General features: G+C 43.6%; 2 long non-coding RNA genes across 3 annotated transcripts in view; both read right to left on the bottom strand.

Moving 5' to 3' along the window:
- LOC103557302 (uncharacterized) overlaps window positions 1-8,987 on the bottom strand; it is a 47,252-nt gene extending 38,265 nt beyond the window's left edge. Inside the window, exon 1 of the long non-coding RNA XR_011535789.1 lies at window positions 8,556-8,987. This is a non-coding gene — a long non-coding RNA (uncharacterized lncRNA). The remainder of the gene's footprint in view (window positions 1-8,555) is intronic.
- An 11,731-nt stretch (window positions 8,988-20,718) lies between these two features.
- LOC139080926 (uncharacterized) overlaps window positions 20,719-22,056 on the bottom strand; it is a 59,743-nt gene continuing 58,405 nt past the window's right edge. The window contains exon 4 of one of the 2 annotated variants that reach the window (XR_011535790.1): window positions 20,719-21,818. This is a non-coding gene — a long non-coding RNA (uncharacterized lncRNA). The remainder of the gene's footprint in view (window positions 21,819-22,056) is intronic. The other variant, XR_011535791.1, reaches the window with a different exon arrangement.

Here is a 22,056-nt window from a genome sequence, read left to right as displayed (position 1 = left end):
ACTGTACAGCAAAAATCAGGCATGAGATTTCAGCCAAACTAGAAAAGTAAGAAAACTAGCCTGATAGGGGCCTTAGTGCTGGTCCTAAGCATTTAGTGTAATTCCTTATCTGCCAAGGAGGCTGATGAGTTTCATTATTACCCATTTGATTGTTTCGAGGTCAACCCGGGTTTTTAATTAACCATTCTCTCATCCTTCTGCCCTCTTCTAACCAGAGGCCTGAAACTGCTACTAGCTCTTGGTGCCTTAGGAGGGAAATCCTTTCCTCAGACAGATATCAAAGCTGTCTAGCACACCATCCTTTTCCTCTTCTGCCTGCAAACAGCCTCTCTGCTCTCTCAGTGGACAATTTCCACTGTTAACGTGATACATCAAGGAGCCACCTCAGGGAGTCTTTGCTCCGGCGTCTCATTGGTGATTTCCAGCTCACCTCAAAAGCCAGCACAAAACTACACTTCTTCTTCTCTCCTTTCTTTGTTTTCAACTCCAAGCGACCTAGTTTCCCCCACACTTCATCCCCAAAAGGGGCGTGAGAGAGTTTGTGAAAAGCTCAGCAAGTGGACACAGACATGGACATAATAACGAGAGTAACTGAAAGGTCTGAGGTTCGTGTTGTTCCTTAATGATTTCTTCCAAGCTGACGTGAGAGGCCAGTTTCCAAGCAGAAAGAGCCACACCTATTATTTATCCTTATTAAGGATAAAAGCAAGAAGACATTTTATTCCAACTTTGTAGCTTCTTTTTTTCCCCATGTACAAACTGGGCTTTTATTTTCTTCCTGGATTCTTCGTTTCCCTTCCTTATTCGTTCCTGCAGCCTGAGCAGAGGCACAATCACATCTGTTCTTATTTCAGGGCTTTGCAGTTTTCCTTTCCCCCAAACCTCGGGAGGAGGTCAGGAATGAAATGGGGCTTCCCTCTGCATTTCCGTCTGCCTGTCCCGTGAGGCCTGTGGTGAGCCTTCCTTTCCCAGCCTAGCTCTCATGCTACCTGTTTCGCTCGTCTGGCCTACCCACAGGTTAAAAGGCTCCTTCCAGGCTAGGAAGACGGGAGCCGGTGAAATTAACACGAAGAAACAGATGCCTTAACTGTGGGGGTGTTTATAAAGAAAGTGCAGAGGACAAATAGCTTGCTGGAGGCAAGGGAGATCATTTTTTAACACAAGTGGCTATGGCTGCATTAGAGTTTCCTCAGAAGCAAGCCCGGCCAGCGTGATCTGTGATGGAAATTAGAAAGTATATTGGGGCCGGCCAGTGGCCGAATGATTAAGTTCGTGTGCTTCCCCTTCGGCGGTCCAGGGTTTTGCCAGGTCAGATCCTGGGCACAGACATGGCACCGCTCCTCAAGCCATGCTGAGGCGGCGTCCCACACAGCACAACCAGAAGGACCTACAACTAGAATATACAAATATGTACTGGGGGGCTTTGGGGAGAAGAAGAAGAAAAAAAGAAGATAGGTAACAGATGTTAGCTCAGGTGCCAGTCTTTAAAAAAAAAGAAAGTGTAAAGGATGCTGGGCATACAGATATCCTCGATAAGCAAGTAGAGGAAACTTATTTTGGACATTTCAAGGGTCTCTCCACGTCTAAGCACACACAAGCTCCTCTAGGTCACGCCCTGGCACATCAAATACATGACAGAGGGAGATGCAGGTGGCCATAGGCATTGCCTCCAGAATCCCCAGGTGAAGACAAGCCCGCGATAGCAGCTGGAGGGCAGAAAGTTCCACAGACATCATGTGGAGACTGTATTCACCAACTTTCGGAGAATGTGAGAAGCATAGAAAGATTTGTGTAAGTCAAGGTTATCTTGGAGTAGGGCTTTTCACCTGGGATCCATGGAGGCATAGAATTCAGAGGTCTGTGAACGTGGGAAAAGGTTGGCATTTTTATACTTAGCATCCTTTAACTAAAATTTAGCAGTTTCTTTGTTTATGAATGTAGGAAACAGACCACGGTTTTATTAGTAATCGCTGTGTCTTTGTTACCAATAAATGTCACAGATTCGTTTGCATCATTACAGTTGTTCAGAATACCCCAATATATCATTTCTGCTCATCTCTGCTTCAAAATTATAGCAATTATTAGAGCTGTCACTAGATCTTGTTGTTGAATGTATCAATAAAACACATAAATTGCTATATCACAAATGTGTTTACTAATATTTTGATAACTATATTTCAATATAATTGGCTCCCTTTTTAATCCTATGTATTTTTGATGCATTTTTAAAACATTCTTTTGAGAAGTAATCCATTGGCTTCACAAGACTACCAAAGGGGTCCATGGCAGAAAAAAACAGAAAGCAGCCCCGTCTTTGAGCAGCCATGTCAAGAGTCTCTAACGAATGGATATAGACAGCTTATTTTATAGAATCACCGCAACTCCACAAGCAAATTTGTCATCAATCCTGTTTTATGAGGGAGGAAACTGAGGCTTAAAGCAGAATCTAATTTCAAAGGCTGCGGTCTTTCCACTACATTACACACGCACATGAGCACACACACACACACACACACAAATACACATATCTTTTTATGACTCCCAAATATCCAGTCAAAAATTCAATTAGCACAGACACTACTGGCCATCAAACTAAATTAACTAGTGATCTGTCTCTACAATGCCCCGTGAACTGGTTGAAACAATGAAAAATAACCTAACAGATGTTTTGTCTAATTGCACTCATAATTTGATGGCCCTCTTCCCCCTTCCCAAAGTGGCTGAGTAGGCCAAGAGTTTCCTGTTATGGGACACAAGTTAAATGAGCCCATCCTTTGGTCGTATGAGGGTGGGGAGGCCCTCCTCACCCTGCTGGGGCTCTGGCATCCAGGTCTAGGCTTCCACACCCCTGCCCCTTTCCACCCTGGACACCTACCCTGTTCTGCCTCACCTAATGGCCTTAGGACTAAATTATTCATGACAAGAAGGGAAGGGGAGGGCGGGGCAGGGCAGGGCTATAACCACATTTTCCCTGGACGCTAGGGAGAAAGACAGAAGGGTCTCTACCCTTATGGAATTAATGTTAAATATTTGACGACCAATAAGAAACAAATAGTTTCTCAAATAATGGATTAATTCATGACAACACTAGGGAGTGCCACAAAGGAAGAATTCAGCACATTACATAATAGGGGGTCCTCACCTAGCCTGGGGCATAAGAAAAGATTTCTCTGAGGAGACGGTGTTTGCAAACTCATCTTTTATAGTATTTATGGTTTTAATATCCTGCTGGCATGTAACCATCCTTTCCTTACCCTATGGGATATAAGTCAGGCCTCCACTCTGCAGTCTCCTCTGGAGTAGAAGGGTGGTTTTCCCACCAGTTCTAGTTGAAATTCTACCACTGAGAAGCAGGAGCTGGTGGCAAAGGTGTCTGTCATACGTGGTTAGTGCACAGCTTCTAACAGTTTGAGATGCCCCTGGCCTGTGTCACCCCAGCTAAGCTGAGTGAGGTTGAGAAGTGCAGCACACCCCAAGAGGCCCCGCTCCTCGCCCACCGCGGCAGCCTCCTGCAGGGACTGGGGAGCACCAGCCGCATGCCTCCTGTGGCAATCAGACGGCCTCCTTCCAATCCAATCAATCAAATGTTACAGCCCAGTGTCCCATTTGTGCCTGCTGTACAGCATAAATCCAGTGTCTTTTCAACTAGAAGCAGAACAGCTGCAGTGACGATGAGGGATCGGCTGGTGTGAGGCAGACGGGAGCTCCGACCCACCCAGGAGGGGAACCTCCTTTTCCCAGGAGACGAAGAGATTCACTCAAGGAAGGTTTGAAATTCCTACTTGAGAGCAAAATTACAGTGCATTCAGGAAGTCTCCTTCTGATAAATTATTCTGTGGTATTTTTTTCATCGCTTTTTTCTCCCTCCTGCCATCTTTTGACATCACTGATAATGGGTGCTAAGCAACATGGGAAAGGGAAGAAGAAAGAGGAACAAAGACATTATTGTTAACCAAAATCAAAAGTAATAAATTGAGTTTGTATGGTATTTTTAACAAATAAGCACAAAAACTCTTAATGCTCAGAATGAAGTCGTTTAGATTTCTTCCTAAGGCATCTGTTCTGTTGATGGGCATACGTAATCTCAGGACTTTTGGGGAAAATAATATTCCACCCACATAAGAAATATCCTCCTTCTTGGAACTTCTGATTCTTATACCTTTATTTATTGTCTTGATAACTACACTCTAGGGGTCATCTTTATTCTCTAGAGAAAGCCTTATTTAATGGTCATTAATAAAACAGATTTTCTTTGAATATATCAAACCCAACTCATGTTAATAATAACAAGAACGCTGCACCCACAATTCCATACATGACACTTAGAAATTTACCCATTACTGTTTTCTTAGCACAAAGAAAATAAGATTCCTTGTTTACCTTAATAGATTTTGATTTACTAGCTTTTAAAGTGGAAAAATAAAATCACTATCAATCATCTAGCTTTTCTTTAGCCTTCTAAATCATACAACTTGAAAATCTTCTAAGAGCAAAATAGAATTGTGCTTCTTTTAAAGAAATCAAATTTATTCAACATATCATTGGGTTTTGCAATTGCCACTTATAAGGAATCATTTGATTGTACTTAATCTAACAATAATTATTCAAATTCTTTCATATAGTGAAATTTATCAAAGTTCACATTTTTCAGTGTTTTTCTAGTTTATTCTTTCTTCTAAGCTTGTTTTGCTTGGACTTCTAGCTGAAGTATTAAAATGAACTGTTCTAATTGCATAGCATATTATTTCTCAAACTAATTCCGCAAAACACTGGTCTTCCATGAATCATTGAAACGCCAATAAAAAGAGGCTCCAAAGTCAAATAAGATCAGACACTGTAAATTGTATGTTCCAGGAAAGTCACAAAGCCCGTTGGCATGACAAGTGCTCAGAGGATCCTATTGTAAAGAAACCTGTATAACTTTATATGATTCAGGATTTCCAAAGCTTAAATAACCATAGACTTCCCCTCTTCCCCACTGCACCCATAATATAGATCACAGAACACTTCTAGTCCTCAGAACATAGTTTGGGAAACTCTTACGGCACGTGATGGCTGTGTCTACCTGGACATATGGTTTTGCAGACTATAGCTTAATTCATCCAAACTCATATACAGTCATGAGCTGCTAACTGGTTGTTTTCAAAGGAACTGCCCATTTGACTTCGCTCAAGAATTTCTTTGCTGCTCCTTTAAAAAATCACCTTCTGTAGACAGATACATCGACTGTCCCTCAATAAAGTTGAAAATCCAGTCAAGATCCTTTCCCTGGGACTGTCTCATTCTTCATTTCAAAAAGCTTGCCTTTTGTTTCAGTTCTGGTGTCTCACAGCTAACAATTTCAAGACAGAATCTCAGGGCTGAGAAATGAGAAACCTAGAGTGCGCGAGCTTGAAGAACTAGAAAACTCCAGTCCAAACCTTTCAATCTAAAGATGGAAGAACTGAAGCTCAAGATCCCATAACCACTAGTTGCAGGTTGGCCCTAAGAAGTCACACCCTTTCTCTACACCTCTCAGACCCAACATCATATTTCTCCTTTTTGTTTACCAGTAAACCAAGTTTAACTGTGCTGATTTCAGTACTGTTGGAGGTTCATGCTCACAAGGAGCACAGATATTTAGATACACGTATTCTACAGGTTGCCACAGGTACTTCCGATGGGGTAAACTCTCTTAGGGAAATTTATCATCACAGTGTGAGGTCTTAGAATCTCACATATGGACTTATTTCTTCACTAGGGTCTTGTAATTAATTCCAATTAAGGAAAACATTAAGTAATGCTTTCCAATTAGCCCACAAACGGTTTTCAACCCATGGTAGAATGCGTGTTTGTTCTTCGCTGGGGACATTAATATTATTAAACACTGATAAAAGACAGCATTCGTTGCCTGCATCTTGTGGCAGCTGCAGAATTGCTTTCTAGAGAAAGGACAGAGATACACTGTTTTTTCTTGGATCGTGCATTTGTTTGGGGTGGCTGTGGCAGTTGGAGGAGGAGAGCTAATGGAAATTATGAGGAAGCTCTAAAGCCTTGGGTGCCTGCCTCTCTCTTTCTCCCTCTCCTCCTTCCTCTTCCTGCTGTTGACCTAAGCACACTTCCCTGGGCAAGTGATGCTCACGGAAGTCAAATGCTACACCTGTGGCTAATTCTCAGGCAATACAAGGAAGACTCTGCCACATTAGAAGCAATTGGCTGTTTGCAGGAAGCACGATGATCTGTAGTCACATCTCATTAGGGGCGCCTGGGCCCTGTGGTGCACAAGTGAAGCAAACGCTGCCAATGTAATTTGTTTTATATGCCTAATTCTCTTCCTTATAATTAACATCTGAAATGTGAAAACAAAACGAGAGCTCTTTGCAGGCATCTGAGATCCAGTAGAGCACTTTCTGGGAGCCCGGGATTTTAGAGCACTACTCATCCTTACCAGGTCCTTTCCCACAACAAACAAAAGTGACAGCGGGGGGTGGGTCATCCATAGGTCACCCTGGAGGGCTAATCTCTGGAGCACTAGATGTGTGGGGAGGGAGGAGAGGGCAGAGTAGCAAGAGTCAGCACTATCCCCTACCCCAGGCATGGGTTTAACTGCTGTCATCTTCTCTAGGAGGCAGTCACTCTGCAAAGACAACTCAGCAGTGAGACAGCCATCAGTCAGGACCTAGCTGGATAGTGCCCCACGCAGCCTTTGAAGTTGTTCTTCTGCTGCTCTCCCTCCATTACAACTGGAAACAGTAAAACATGGAGGGACAGAGGAGAAATGTGGCATGATGGGTTTTCTGCCCCCAACCACCCTGGCAGACAGACTGTGGAACCAGGAGAGAAGGTCGTCCACAAAGTCTCTGCAATGGGAATGGGGCTGTGCAGTAAGTGTCTGGTTTGGCCATCAGATCTGGAGCCTGCACATCTAAGACGCACAAGATGAGATCAAATCTATGTCATGGGTGTGCCAAGTAACTCTCTTGGTTGCAAACACCAGAAACCGACCCCAGATCATTGAAGCTAAAGAAGAATTTGTTGGTAGGATGTTGGCGAGCTTGTAGACTTGACAAAAAAGCAAGAAGGTGGGATGAGCAAAAGAAGCTGGTGACTGCCAGCACAGATAGGGTCATGCTACAAGACCAGCCTGCTTAGAGGATCCCAGGCACTGCTGCCTCTGAACGCTGCCACTGTCACTGGAGGTCACTGCTAAACAATGGGTGCCCCTCACCTCCTTGTCTCCCAGCAATCTCCGTCCAGGAACATAGGAAGGGGGCTGAGATGTGGAGTGGCCAAAATATAACAAGTGTGCCCTAGCATTGGTCAGCACACTTGGCAGTATGTTGGTTGTTTTTTCAGTTAATTGGGTTTATGCTAAATCTTGGAAGAGTCAAAGATATGGCGGGAGATGTGTAATGACAGAGAAGACTGTTTTTAATTTCCCTTGGTATTCCCAGCCTCTATTATTCCTGACTAGCTTATGGCTAAGGTCTTTTTGTCATCCTCCTCTTCTTCTTTCTCCTCCTTCTTTCTATTTTTTCCTAACAATGTCAACAATCATTTCTTGAGCAATCATGCAATTTGTTAGATGATTTACATTCGTTACATCATTCAATCTCCGTGGAAATTCATGAAGCAGATATGATAATTCCCATTTTCAAGTAAGGAAATTAAGGATTTAAAAGTTAAGCAACTTGCCCAAAGTCACCCAGCTAATACATGACGGGAAGTGGAATTTGAACCCCAGTTTGGCTGACTCCAAAGCCTGAGGTTTAGGTGGAATAAAGGATCCCCTTTCAACATCAAAAAATCCATCGACACCAACAAGATAATAGTACATATAATATGTATTGATTTAAAAATGCATAAGGACAAAAGCAATGTTAATTCAGTATAAATTAAGATACATTTTATGAATCCCAATAGTATCTACATGCAATGTTTTATCAATCACACCAAGATCTACCTGCATTTGAAAAACATAGGTAAAGGATATGTTACTCATCCAGTCTTTCACGAGGCCCCTCACACATGCCCCTTACAATAACTGTTGTCCCCTCAACCCACCACCAGAGTGGCAGGCACATGACCTGAGTTCAGCCAATTGCTTCAGAACTTTGACATGAACCATAAGTCATGAACACCTGCACTAAAACCTAAAACTCTGTGGTTCCCAAGGAATGCGCATAATAAATGTTGGGGGAGGGAAGGGTGGAAGGGAGAGAGGGAGGGAGAGAGGAAAAGAGGAAGGAAGGGAGGGGGAAAGAAAGGGCAGGTTCAGTTAGGAGAAACTAGCAGGAGAAGCTAAGCCAACTTGAAGTTAAGGCTAACAGGTTCCTCATTTTCAAAGGTCAAGTCTAAAAATGTAAGCTCCTGCTGGAGTAACAGGCCAGCTTCACAGATCCTGGCAGGTGAACTAAAGCAGGAGTCTACAACCTTGAGGAGGAAACCAGGGACCAAAGGAGTGGGGAGCAAAGGAAAGAGCTTAAATGCTTAGACACGAGCTGGGTCACCCACAGAATGAAAGACACTAAACACCAAAAGCCACCCCCCACCACCTAATGTAGGGCTTCTCTTACCATCCAGCCAGGGAGCAGAGTAGGCCTCAGAGTTCCAGCCAGCCTGAGCACCTGAGTGCCTCCTGGATGACATCATTTCCTAGACTGTTCTCTGGGACACTCTCATTCTATGAGATCTTCATAGGGCTCTCTATGAAGAAAGACTTTGTACTCAAATTCTACTTCCCTCTTGGAGTTTTGCAGTCTACATGGGCATTTTAAAGGGCCTTGCGAATTTGAGGTAAAGAAACCTGTTTACCTTTGTTGAACAAAACTGACTTCCCAAACTTAGCTGATTCTGGAACCCTGTTTGACAGACGGCCCATTATCATCTCAGAGAGCACTCAGCTTCCAAGACAACAGCTAGGGAAACACTGCCCTACAACACTGACATCCTCTGGCAGTGTGGACCCTTCTGCCATGGAGCCGTGTCCTGAAGATCTCTCTCTCCTTACCCTCAGCTTTCTGACTTGCACACTGATTAGGTTTCCATGCATATTCCTCCTGACATGGCCAATGGAAGTATTTTTAAGGTTGCTATGTCATCTCTTCTGGCAGCTCGATTTTCTAGTGTTGCAATCTGGGGCAAGCAGTGTTTGATTGGGTGGGAGTTCCGGAATGCCCAGACTTTTATGTGTCTTCTCCATTTGCCGGGAAGGGAGATGTTTTGATTCCTCAGCCTGGCTTTTCTCAACAAAATGATTGTCAGAGAGGCCCTTGCCCTTCCACTCTCCTGCTCTAGCCAGGAGGAGGGAGGTATCATTTAATGATTCTTACTTGTAAAGGATGTAAAAAGAAAACGTAGAGAAAGTAGGAGAAGTTGGAAGATTTCCAAAAGTTAGAGCCCCCGTTACTGTATTTCCAATCCTAGCCACAGACACAGCTGCAGACCCCAAAGACTTTGCTCTTAACAATTTAAGCAAGATTCTTTTAAGTTAATCATATACCACAAACCTTTAAAAGATAAAAAGTCATTTCCAGGCAGCAAACCATTTTTACAGCTCCCTGCTCATCTGTTTTGCCTGGCGGTGACAGACTTATCTCGCTCTGTCCTTGTCCTAAACTCAGATCCAACAGTGGGAATGGACAAAGATGCACAGAGAATTATCAAATATCAAAGAAGAAAATACAAAGTCTGTGTTTTCCCCAGTTGGAGTTTGCAATTCACCTGGGAAGTGTTTTGTAGTGTGTGGTGTGTTTCAAGTTTAAAACCACCACAGCCACAAAACTCTGAAAAAATAGCTGTGTGTGTGAGTGTGCGTGTTTGTGTGTATGTGTGTTCTTTTTGTTTTGTTTTTGTGAAGTGTAAGGGAGGATGTTTAACAGCCTAGTTCAGCACCTTCAGAGACTGGCTCTGTTCTCAGCCTTGAAATGGACTTGGCTGTTATCTCTAAGCAAGTCACCCTAGTAATCTACCCCGCTGTTTTCCCAACTCTAGAAATGGAACATACTTGCATTCAGTCCCCAAGATAAGGCACGTGGACTATTTTAAAAGTTAGCCAATCTGTCCCCTCTCAGGGGCTTTTCACAAGGTAGAGAGCGTTAATATTCTAAATGGTTCTAGCCCTCTAGCCTGTGCATGTTTCCAGTTGCTTCATCATCCGTACAGAGCCTTTTCTTTAATCTTCCCCATGAGCGTGTGCGCAGGTTCAAATGGTGATAATTACCATAAAACAATTGTGTTGTCCTTCTCCCAATAAAAATCGCTCTGTTAATCAGCCAACTCACAGCCCCCTTGTCTGAGGACCCTTATGCCAAACTGGCAGGGTAGAACGCTGCTGCAGATAAATTAGCCCACGTGTGATTGCATGCGAAAACACATTGATTGAGGATTTTTTTCCCTCTCCCGTTCAACCTGACAACTTGTCTAAATAGGCTTCTGCCACGACCTGACAGCTCGTGGACAAGCTGTATACAACAGACCATTAAGACAAAATGCTCTGAATATGGAGAGTACAAAACACGGACAAAGGGAGAAGATTGAAAGATAAAAGGATGAACAAAGGAAGTGGGGGGGGGGCTGTGAGGATGGGGCTTTAAGAGTTACCCTTTAATTGTGCTTTCGGAATTTGTCATGGGCTGGACTCTCCAAAGCAGACCCTGACATGGAGTTTGGGGTGAAGGCTGTTTATGAGGGATCAACAGCTGTGGAAAGCAGGAGGAGGAAGCATGATTGGGCACAGGGAGAAGTTAAGCTGAGATGCAGGCTGGACAAAGTCTCAGCCAATCCCCTTCCCCTGGGAGTCTTAGGCGTGGTCCTGTATTGGGCTGAAATGGTTGGGACTTTATCTGCCGCCCTCCCCAGGTTTTCACTCAGTCTTTGCAAAGGCGAGGGCGTGCTCTTGGACTGCGGTGCCTCCCTGCAGCCGAGGCAAACCCTGATCAAGCTGACAGCTGGGGTATACAGTCTTTCCTTGGAGGGGGATCTGAGCCATGCGTCTCTGTGTCTACCACAGAGATATATAGAACTGACTGTGTGATTCTAGCCCAGTTCTCTATAGTTCTACGTTTCCCATGTTATACATCTCCACGGATCACAGCATAATAACAACTCCTTTCATTAAGCGCTAACTAGCCCCATGCTATGAGCTGTACCTACTTTATCTCATTTAATTCTCATAACAACCCTATAATCCTTGTTTTGTAGGTGAAGAAACTGAGGGAAGAAAGATGGTAAAAGGTCATATAACCAGTAAATGGCAGAGTGGGTGTCTGAACGTGGGGCTGTGTGATTCCAAAGTCCACACACCTAATTATGGCACTGCTGACTGGAACAGATATAGATCTGTAGACCATGACTGCAACTCCTTCCCTGACCTTCAACCACAAAGATTTAACAGAAAACACTTTTATTAGGACTGTCGGAACTCACAAAAGAGCCCATTTCTTGGGCTGGGAGAAATAGCCATGTGTTCCAGTGGATCCTTGTCTCTCTTTGACTGCCAGACCCAATAAGTGTTTTATTTAGCATATAGTACCTTCTGCCGTCCCTGGTTGGCTTCCTGGGGGAGCGGGCTCTGAGAGATTAGCATGCAGGAGATTTAATAGGGCTTGCTCTTGGGATCAACACCTTAGGAAGGGAGGAGCAAGAAGCAGGAGTGAGCTGGTGAAGAAGTTGGACTGCAATACCATTTTATTGAAGGCCTCAGCTGATCCCTTAGGGATCCCTAGAGCTGAAATGGCTCATCAGAGTTGTCCTGACTTGGGGCAAGGGAACTGAGCCTTTTTATATTGTGCCAGATAGTCGCTGGGTATGGGATGTCCAGGGAATGGAGTATGACCTTGGGCTAGGTGGCTCTCTGTAGCTAAGACAAATCACAAAGTGGGACTCAGCTAAGGGCTGTCAGCTGTCAACACTCCCACCAGCTGGAGGAAGAAATACTTAATTCTTTAAAGGGGATCCATGAGGCAAATCACAGCATCCACCACTGTTATTTTCTTTCAAATACTCCAAGGGTTAAGTATTATTAGTCCCATTTTATAGGAGAGAAAACGGAGGGCAAGACAAGTCAATGACTTATCCAGAGACATGTAAGTAGATTTAATTATCAATTCATCCATTTAACAAATATTTATTGAGCACATTCTGTGTGCCAGGCACTGTGCTAGGTCCTGAGAATTTAATGGTGAACAAAAAAACACACTTGACTTCATCCAAATAATATTTTAACGTTGACAACCTTCCCAGATACAGAGAAACATTCAGAGGTTTGTCTATTTCTTTAGAATAGCTATCTAAAAATTTACTTGATCCAGGGAACAAACATTTGAAGCCCGTTTATACATATTGCTAAACTTCCTTCCAAGAGAGTTAAAAAATTGTAAACACAATTTCTCAAAATTTTGAGAATGGGAAAAGGAGAAACCGACTTGGCCATGAGATTCATGGTTAACACAATGAGGAAGTGTTCAGTATAAATCAACCTTAAACCAGCCAGCCAGTTTTCATCTGAAATCTCCAAAGGCACTGCAAATAGTAACACCTAATTCTTCATCGTTTCATTGATAGTATCAACGGCATCAACAACAAAAACCAACCAGTCAAGCACTAAACTTTTATCAAGCACCTATTCTCATTAGCACATTTCCTATTTAAGAAATTGTAGTTTAAGAGATTAAGTTGATTACTTCCAGATGCCGAGTGAATAAATAGCATAGCTGAACCAACTTTCCTGTACCTAGACTTTTATCGCTCAATAATTTCATTCCTGACTATCTGTTGAATGTTGGAATAATCAAAATGGTGCCGAGCTCACCACCCATAGATGCCAGTGCCCTTCCCGCTCTGTGCTTTGGCACCATAGCTTTGCTTTGGATAGGGAAAGGGGAAGGAGGGGAAAAGAGTTGCCTCAGCTCTGGGTTCTGATTCAGTAGGCCTAAAGTATAGGCTGGAATGTGCATTTGGGAACTTTTTTCCCTACCCTCACATCTCCTAAATGAGAACCTTGGCTTTAGCATCTAGAACTTTCCCCCTCTAACTCACCCCTATAGTGTCTAGTGTTCTACATCAGTGCAAGCAAGGAGATTGTTAGCCAATTCAAAAGGCTGGTTGGAGCTCAGATTTAAATGAGTGATCCTGAATCACATTGATATTCCTCTGAGCTAACATTTGTAGGTCAAGCGCGTTTGAGGCCTGACCGGTGACTGCATTGTGCAAACCTTAATGGCAGAGGTCACAGTGGGTTTGCTATAGATAAAAAGGCATCATGATTCTGAGACTCCTAGAATAGTGGACATGATAATGGGTGTAAAAAGGTGATATTTCAAATGCCAGGCAGAAAGCACTAGAAGCAGTTCTTATCATCCACCACTTGACAAGGAAGAGGTAAAGTGGTCTCAAAAAGAACACTCAAGTGATGGACGAATGCATCTTTGTGTTGCAAGGGTGGTACCGACCTTGCACAGGGAGAAAAAGCCAGCGAGGTCCACAACTTGTGGGTAAATGTAAAACCATCAGGACAGTAAGAGAAAGAATTGAAGCTGGTGCAAGTATTTACTCAGAAGAGACCAGCAAGTTGTGCAACTTTCTTATACCACCTGAGCTGAGCAAGACTTGCTCAGGGCAGAAGTCAGGGATAAACTCTAAGATTATGACTAACAGGGCAGAAGTTATCACAATAGCCCAGGTCTTAGAATAAAGAACATACACATGTATTTTCCATTCCTTTGAATTTTTTAAAATAAATTCCTCCTTGCCAAAAAGATGTGTACTTGGGAAAGGGTGGTCCAAAAGCCTTGCTGGTGGCCTTGGGTTTTCAAAAGTGAGCCCTCAGATAAAGTGCTTGGAATAGTGTTCTGGGACACCCAACCACCACAAGGAGGTAAGTTGTTACACTGAAAAATGATAAATTCAACAATCATAACAACCAGCAGAAGTAACTTCTGTTCACACCGCCAGGTAGACCTGGCCACATAAACAAACTGCCCCATCTGGATACTTACCACCATTTTTCATCAGTTACCTCCATCATGTTAAGATTTAATAATAGCAAGTTGTGTTCCAATCATGTTTAGGCTTACCAAATACATTTAACATATATCTAACCTTCAAACCAACCCCATGGGGTATCTCATAATATGCCGCCATTTTACTAATGAGGAAACTAAGGTTTACCCAGATGAAATGACCATCCAAAATGTTCACCTAGGCATCCAGTTCTGATGAGATTGGAGTAGTTTTTTTTCAGACTAACCTTTTCACAGAGAATGGCTAGAAGAGTGGGTCAAAAATACAAGGAACACCATTGAAGCCTCAGAAAAGCTTCCAAAGCAGCAAGCACTTGAAAGGCCAGTATCTTAGTCTTCTCAGGCTGCTAACAAAAGCAGTGGTGAGTGGATTAAACAACAAATATTTATTTCCCATAGCTCTGGAGGCTGGGAAGTCCAAGAGTCAAGGCACTGGCAAATTTGGTGTCTGGCGAGGGCCCACTTCTTGGTTATGGATGGCCATCTTCTCACTGTGTCCTCACATGGTGGAAGGGGCAAGAAAGTTCTCTGGGGCCTCTTTTATATGGGCGCTAATCCCATGCATGGGGGGTCCACCTCAGGACCTAATCACCAAAGACCTGATCTCTGAATCCCATCACATTGGGGGTTAGAATTTCAACATACGTATTTGGGAGGAGGTAGACACAAACATTCAGTCTATACTAGCCAGGATCCCAGAGAGAAGGGAAGTGCATTGAGGAGAATCCAGCAGTCTGTCCCCAGTTGCCAGCTCGAGATGTCTGCTGATTCATAAGAAACCTGGGGCCAAGAGTCTAAGAAGCCAAGTATAGAGTGACAATAAGACACTGGGAAGTCAAATGGAGCTTTTGGAAGTCTCACAGTGTGGGGAGACAAAACTTGGAGTTCAAGGCTACCCAGGAGGCCAGAACTTGAGGGGCCAAGATCTCAGAGAGAAAGGAGACACATTGAAGTGGGCCCGACACTATTCGAGGCATTTAACACAATGCCTTTTCTTTCTATATAAAGATACAGCAAGGTTAAAAATAAAAGGATAGGAAAAGTTATACCATGCAAACATTAACCAAAAGAAAGCTGGTGTAGATATAATAACAGCAAACAAAGTAGACTTTAAGGCAAGAAGCATTATAAGAGGTAAAGAAGGAAGGACATTTGATAAAAAAGCATCAGTTTGCTAGGAGAATAAACCAATCTCACATATATATAGTAACATCGCCTCAAAAAGTAAAACAAAAATTGACTGAAATAAAGAGGAAACAAACAAATCCACAGTCATGGTGGGCAATTTTAATGCAACTCCCTTATTTTTGAAAATGTGAGACCTTTGGACCAAACTTTCCCAGATACACATCTTTCTGGCATGCAGGGATTTTCCTAAAAGTGTTGGTATGTGTGCTTCACTCTGTGACTTGGATCATTGTTATAATTTCTGTCTTGTTAGTTATTTCCCTCTACAACTGAGAGAGAAAAAATGCAAAGAAAATCAGAAGTAACATGTAAGATTTGAACTAGACAAATGACAGAATTCACACACACATATTTTAAGTATGCGTGAAATATTTATCAAATTAAATATATGCTAGGCCATAAAACACATTAAAACAAATTTCAAACAACTGAAATCATAACATGTTCTCTGACCACAGTTGAATTAAGCTGGAAACCAATTAAAACACATGTATAACTAGAAAATTATCAAATATTTGGAAATTAAATGTTATCTTTCTAAATAATGCTTAGGTGAAAGAAGAAATCACAGTAAAAATTAGAAAGTACTTTGAAGTGAGTGACAATGAAATTATAGCACAGCAAAACTTGGGAAATGCAGCTAAAGCAATGCTTACAGGGAAATTTATAGCCTCAAATTCATAAATTAGAAATTAAAACTAAAAGTCAGGAATCTCAGTATTGATCTCAAGAAGTGAGAGAAAATACAGCAAATTAAACACAAAGACAGAAGAAGGGAAGGAAATAATAAAGACAAGTAGAGGAGCATTCAAATACAATAAAGAAACTCTACAAAGCCAAAAGTGAAAAGACTAAATACGGTTGGCAAGCCTGATGGGAGTTTCACCTAGCCTGAGGCAGAGCCTTGACGTAAACCCCACCTTGACCAAGCACTCATCAAAGGGCCTCTCTTACAGGAAGCTCTCTGCAGGTTTGTGGGAATATGACTGTTCCCTGGTTTGGAAAGCTGACAGGAAGGCCAGTTAGGGAGTGCCATAGGGGACCGGGCGTGGGGGCGGGAGTGTGACTCAGCGCCCAATCATAACACAGCAGATGAGAAGTCACTGGGCTAGCTTTCTGGAAGCTTCAACCATCCATCAAGGAAGAAGTCTCTCAAACTGCCAAGAGCTCTTTTATCAGAAATGAAAATTTTCCATGGTCTACGGCTTTAGCTTTTTAGCTCTCTTCTCTCCAAGTAACTACGGTATCACATGGTTACAGACTAAATCTTCAGATGGCGATATACTAGCACGTGTTTTCACATCGATTACTCCATTTAACAGAAGTAGTCCCCCGCCACCATTTCCCGTCAGGGGTCAGGGCTTCCTCAGGAGCGGCACTGGCTGAAGGCTGGGATATTTGCTGGCCTCCTTCCCGAGCTGGGAAAACTCAAGCAGTGTTAGTTTCAGACCTCCAAAAGCTTTAATTTGACCTAATGCTTCCTTGGTTTCCACGTTGCAAAGGAATCCAAGTAGCTTTCACAGAGAGAAGGGCACTCTCATTTATTGAGTGCCTACTATGTGCCAGAGACTTTGATTAATCCACATAATCCTCACAACCCTCTGAGCTGCATGCATTTTTTAGAGAAGAAAATCGAAGGACAAGTTGTTTAAACAGCCTTTCCATAGTCATAGAGCTTTAACTGGCAGTTTTATTTTTCTTTTATGCCAAAGCTCACTTGCTCGAGAGACAATCGAGCAAAATCATTAAGAGAATGGATTCTGCAGTTAGATCGAACTTGATTCCAGTTCTGGGTCTGCCACTTAAACTGTTGTGACCCTGGCAAATTAGTTGACCTTTATTGGAGAAGAATGCCAGAACCAACACCCTGGGACTGTTGAGAGAATTAAATGAGATAATCCAGACAAGTGCTAAATATAGTGCTGGACACATACTAAGTGGTTACCACTCCTACTCCTACTATTATTACTACTATTGCTATTACTATTGCTATTACTACTACTATTGCTACTGCTGCTCTTGCTGCTGCTATGCCAGTATACCCCACTGTGCATCTGCCCTATGCTGCCTCCATTTAACTCTAATGCAGAGCCGATGGCTGCACTAGCTTCCTCTGATATTCACCAGCCACAAAAAGAAATGAGGAAGTTACAGGCGATGGTGAAGCACAGGCCGCAGGAGTCAGGTCGCACGGGTTTCATTTTGACCGCTGAGTCATGTAGTGACCCTCAATCACACGGAACATGGGCCAGCTCTTCTGTTGTTCCTCAGGGGTAAAGACATAAACAAAACCTCCTGCTTAGCACATGAAGATTCACTACCTGCTTTCAAACTTCCTTGGGGAGAATGTTTAGGAACCACAATTAGCAATTTTTCTTGATGGAATCACTTCATTTTTCCATCAGGCTTTCCTTTTAACTTCTCGCCTACCCAGCTGGTCCGCTGGTATATCTGAGCAGAGCAGCCCAGAAAGAATAGAAGAGAGGAATGATGCCCCTACACAGATTATGAAAAAGCTCTCGAAGAATCGGAAATGAGTCCAGTTGGTGCGTCCTGGAGGTGTTCAGATGTTTGTCAAATGAATGTGCAAACGAACTAGTAGGCATTCTTGCAGTCGTTCATTGCATCCAAAGCATTGGAAAGCAAAATCGAATGTTTTTTCAGCTTTGGCCTTCTGTTTGGCCCATGGGCTTCATATGTGTCAGAAACAGCAGTCCTATGCTAGGAAAACTTCCCGACTCTGCTCCTGGTAGTAGTGAGCAATGTGCAAAGGCTCACCATTTTTGCTGGGTTTGACCTTTTAGCGCTTATGACAATGAGAGTTATCTGTTTTGTGGCTGATTTCCTCCATAGGTCCATCACGGAGCACCAAAACTGGCACATGGAGGATGCCTGCTGAATACCAGTTGAATGGATGAATGAATGAACGAATGGATGAATGAATAAACAAACTACTCACTGTCTAACAAACCAATGCTTGCAAACGGTATCTGTTGCAGATTTCAGCTTGGTGCTACTGTACTTCCTGTTTTCCTTTCTTAGATTTTACCTCCCATGCAGGCTGAGGTGCACCCCTCCCAGTTTGCTTGATTGAAATTAAGAAAAACATATTAGTGTGAGACTGGCTCCCTCATGTCCTTTAAATCCCCATCCCCATCAGCCTCAGGGTCTTCACAGGCTCCGTCTGCATTCCCTGGGTGCAAAGTCAGGAAAGTAACTGGCTGCCTATTTGTCCACACGGTGACTCATCATGTTTTAATGTTGCCTTGTCCTGTGTGAGTGGAAATCTGGCTACTGAGAGAGCCACAGTTGGCAGATCCATCTCCTAGAAACCAAACACACATCTGGCAGAGCTCACCTGCTTCCATCTCCCACAGAGAGGGGCAGACTATCTACATGCTGATTAAGTCATGAGCTGTTGATACAGTAACATTTCACTATGAAGCACCACAGGTCCAGTGAGCCTCAAATAGATGATTCCTTCTCTACATTTCTTTTCGTTTCTCCCACAGACATAGAGATGGGCAGAAGACAGAGAAAAACTTATATTAAAAGTGGTGGTCTGGAGGGGGCCGGCCCAGTGGCATAGTGGCTAATTCTGGCGTGCTGCACTTTGGGAGCCCAGGTTTCATGGGTTCGGATCCTGGGTGTGGACCTACACCACTCATCAGCCATGCTGTGGTGGCATCCCAAATACAAAATGGAGGAAGATAGGCACAGATGTCAGCTCAGGGCAAATCTTCCTCAGCAAAAAAAAAAAATTTAAAAAGTCATGGTCTAGAAAGATAAGGGTCCCAAGAAGCAGGGCTAAGGGTGGGGCTGACTGCGTGGAAGGGACAGGATTACAAGGTGAGCTTTATTTCTTTAAGCCTGTACTGAGGCAACTGCTAGGCTGGGAGTGTGATACACGCTCATCCCTCATGCAGGCACAGACTTCTAGAGCTCATGGGTGCACATGGACATCTTGTTCCTGACAAAGAATGTCCAGGAAGCTACCTGCCTTACCTCTAAAAGACTTTCTTTATCACTGGTTTTGTGGCTCTTATGACTTGGCTACAGATAAAAGCCTGGTTAGGAACGATAGACAGTATTGGTGCTCCTGCTCAGATCCCCCTTTTGGCAGCTGCTGTGAGCTGTTGGCTGCTCGGAGCTCACAGCTGCCCCCTTCTCTGGAGGCTTGGCCTCAGCTAACTGGAGCAGAGTGCCCACTCCACGAGCGCCCTGTCTCCAGCAGCCCACAGCCAATGGCTGAATGAAATGGGGATATAAAATGCTAACCCTCTTGCTTCAAGGTGGGACAACTCTGGTGCCATTTATACTCCAAGAACCACCATAGGATTAGCGTTAGGCTAAGGCCGGACTCCAGCTGGACCACATCGTTGCTTAGCTCCTTCCCCTGCCTTGTCCTGCTTCCCGCCCTCTCCCTCTCCTGAGGATACTCCCTCAATTGAACTTGAACCAGAATCTTCATCTCAGGCACTGCTTCTAGGGTTCAAGACTAAAGACAGACACTAATACAGCTAACACTCACGTGGCACTTATCACGTGCCAGGAGATCTAAGCGCTTCACATGTATTACTTCGTTTTGCCCTCACAAATCTACCCCTATGAGGTAGATGTTCCTAATATCTTCACTTGGCAGTTGAGGCAATGAGGCACAGAGATGTTACATAATTTGTCCAATGCCACACAGTAAGTGATGGAACCAGGATTTGAACCCACACAGTCCAACCGCAATTACAATTCATACTGTTCTCATAACTCTCTTTAACACCTGCTTATGTCCCTTTTCAGAATGCAAGTTTAGCTCTCACTCTTTCCTTCTGTAAGCATTACTATCCAGGGAATCAGGGACATTTTGAAACCATAATCCTGAAAAACAAATCTCAATAAACAGAATGGTTTCCTCTAGTTGCACCGCCTCCAATCCCAGCCAGCTTTATGTGAAGATTAATTTCATACCTGAGCAGATGCTGAGTGGTCTGCACTGCTGTAACTGCAGAAAGTATACTACTTAAGAGAGAGTAGGAAAGGCAGCTCCAGATTACAGCCGTTTTCAAGTGAAATCTTGTCAAAGCACACGTTCAGATGGTCACAGTGGTGGCAGCTGAATGATACCCACGGTAGAAGGGTAGGGAGGGCTGATGCAACAGCAAAATGATAGAGGCCAGATCTCTCCCGCACTGCTGATGGGAGTGTAAACTGGTGAGACCATTTAAGAGAACTGGTGGCATCTACTAAAGTGGGATATATGCAAATCAGCGGTTCCACTCCTACAAATATACCCGACAGAAATGGGTGTGTAGGGTCACCAAAAGACGTGTTCAAGCCTCATTGGCTGTAACAGTAAAAAACTGCAAACTGCCCAAATGCCCATCTAAAGAAGAAAGGAAAAATAAACTGTGGCGTGTGCACACAGTGGATGACAATATGACCACAAGAATAACTGAATTATAACTATATATAAAAATATGGATGACTTTCACAAATAGGATGTTGAAGAAAAGAAGCCAGACACGAAAGAGCGTATAATACAAGATTCCATTTATAGGAAGTTCAAAAACAGGCAAAACTGATCTATTGTTTCATCATATTCTGCCCAGCACTGATTTTTGGAATGGTTTTTGTGTTCCAAAGAACCGAGTCCAGGCCATTTACTCAGAAATTGGAAAACAGTCAAGAGAGGCATTCATTAACCAGAATAGACTGTCTCTGTCCACCCCATCCATGTTTACACCGGGCATGGGTCAACGATGGCAATGAGTGAGCAGGCAGGGGAATGCTGTGTTACATGGAGCCAGTCAGCCCGAAGTAGCAGGAGCCCGTGGCAGGCAAGGGCTCCTCCGGGGCCCATCCGTTTCTATGGCGTTCCCCGGACCCCTTCTCTAATGCAATGAGCGAGCAACCTCAAAGAAACCAACAATCTAGCTTCCAGTAAACCCGTCAATTTATTTCAATACACAACAGGGTCCCTGATGTGGAAAAATCAGATTTCTAGGCCTCTTCAACATCTGTTTCTGGCAATCGCAATGTGTTATCTTTTTTCATTGCAAAAAGCAGCTGGTGAGCCGTCATGCCATTTCATTTATTAAAACAAAAAAAGACAAAGTAAAATAAATAATGCCTTCTGAGAGATTATTTGTGACTTCACCAGAGAGGAGCTAAAGAAATCCTTTCCCTTAACTACACGGAAGGACTTTCTCCTCTGGTAGCATGAGTATAGGGGGTCACATTTGAGAAAACGTGAATGTGAGGTAACGATTTGTCACAAATTCCCTCTGTCCTTTGCCTGCAGGCCTGGGGAGATGTCCGTTTATTCATTTGCTTCACAAACAGTTAGTGAACACGTGCTATGGGTCAAGGATTGCGCTAGGTGCTGAGGACGTGGCAGTGAATTAGACAAAGACCCCATTTTCTGGGAGCTTAAAATCCCCTTTGAACGATCTGCTTGGAACAGAACAAGGTGCTGGGCCAGGGCCATGCTCCTCCAACAGAACTGGGATCTTCTTTAGCCCAGAAGCCTCCATTCAGAAAAACATGTTGGCTTCTCAGTCTGCCTGCCGCCCATTATTCCCTGCTTACAGCTGCTGCTGTTCAAGATGCTTCTTGATTTTTCCCCTCAAGACACACCTGTGGATGTAAGCCAAGATAGAGCATGTTTGTAATAGAAGGTCCTGGATGATCTGACCCCTGCCAACCTTCTTAACCTTGTCTCTTATGATCCTCCCTCTCCCGCCTCACTCACTGTGCTGGGGTCACACTAGCCATCTTTCTGATCCTCAGACGTGCCAAGCTCTTGACCACCTTAGGACCTTTCTGCTGGCTGTCCTCCCAGCCTAGATACTCTTATGCCTGATCTTCTCAAGAA

This window comes from Equus przewalskii, chromosome X (genome assembly GCF_037783145.1).
Source record: "Equus przewalskii isolate Varuska chromosome X, EquPr2, whole genome shotgun sequence".
In the NCBI taxonomy this organism is placed as follows: Eukaryota; Metazoa; Chordata; class Mammalia; order Perissodactyla; family Equidae; genus Equus; species Equus przewalskii.
Note: the sequence above shows the minus strand (reverse complement) of the source record. Positions and strands in the feature narration are given on the sequence as shown.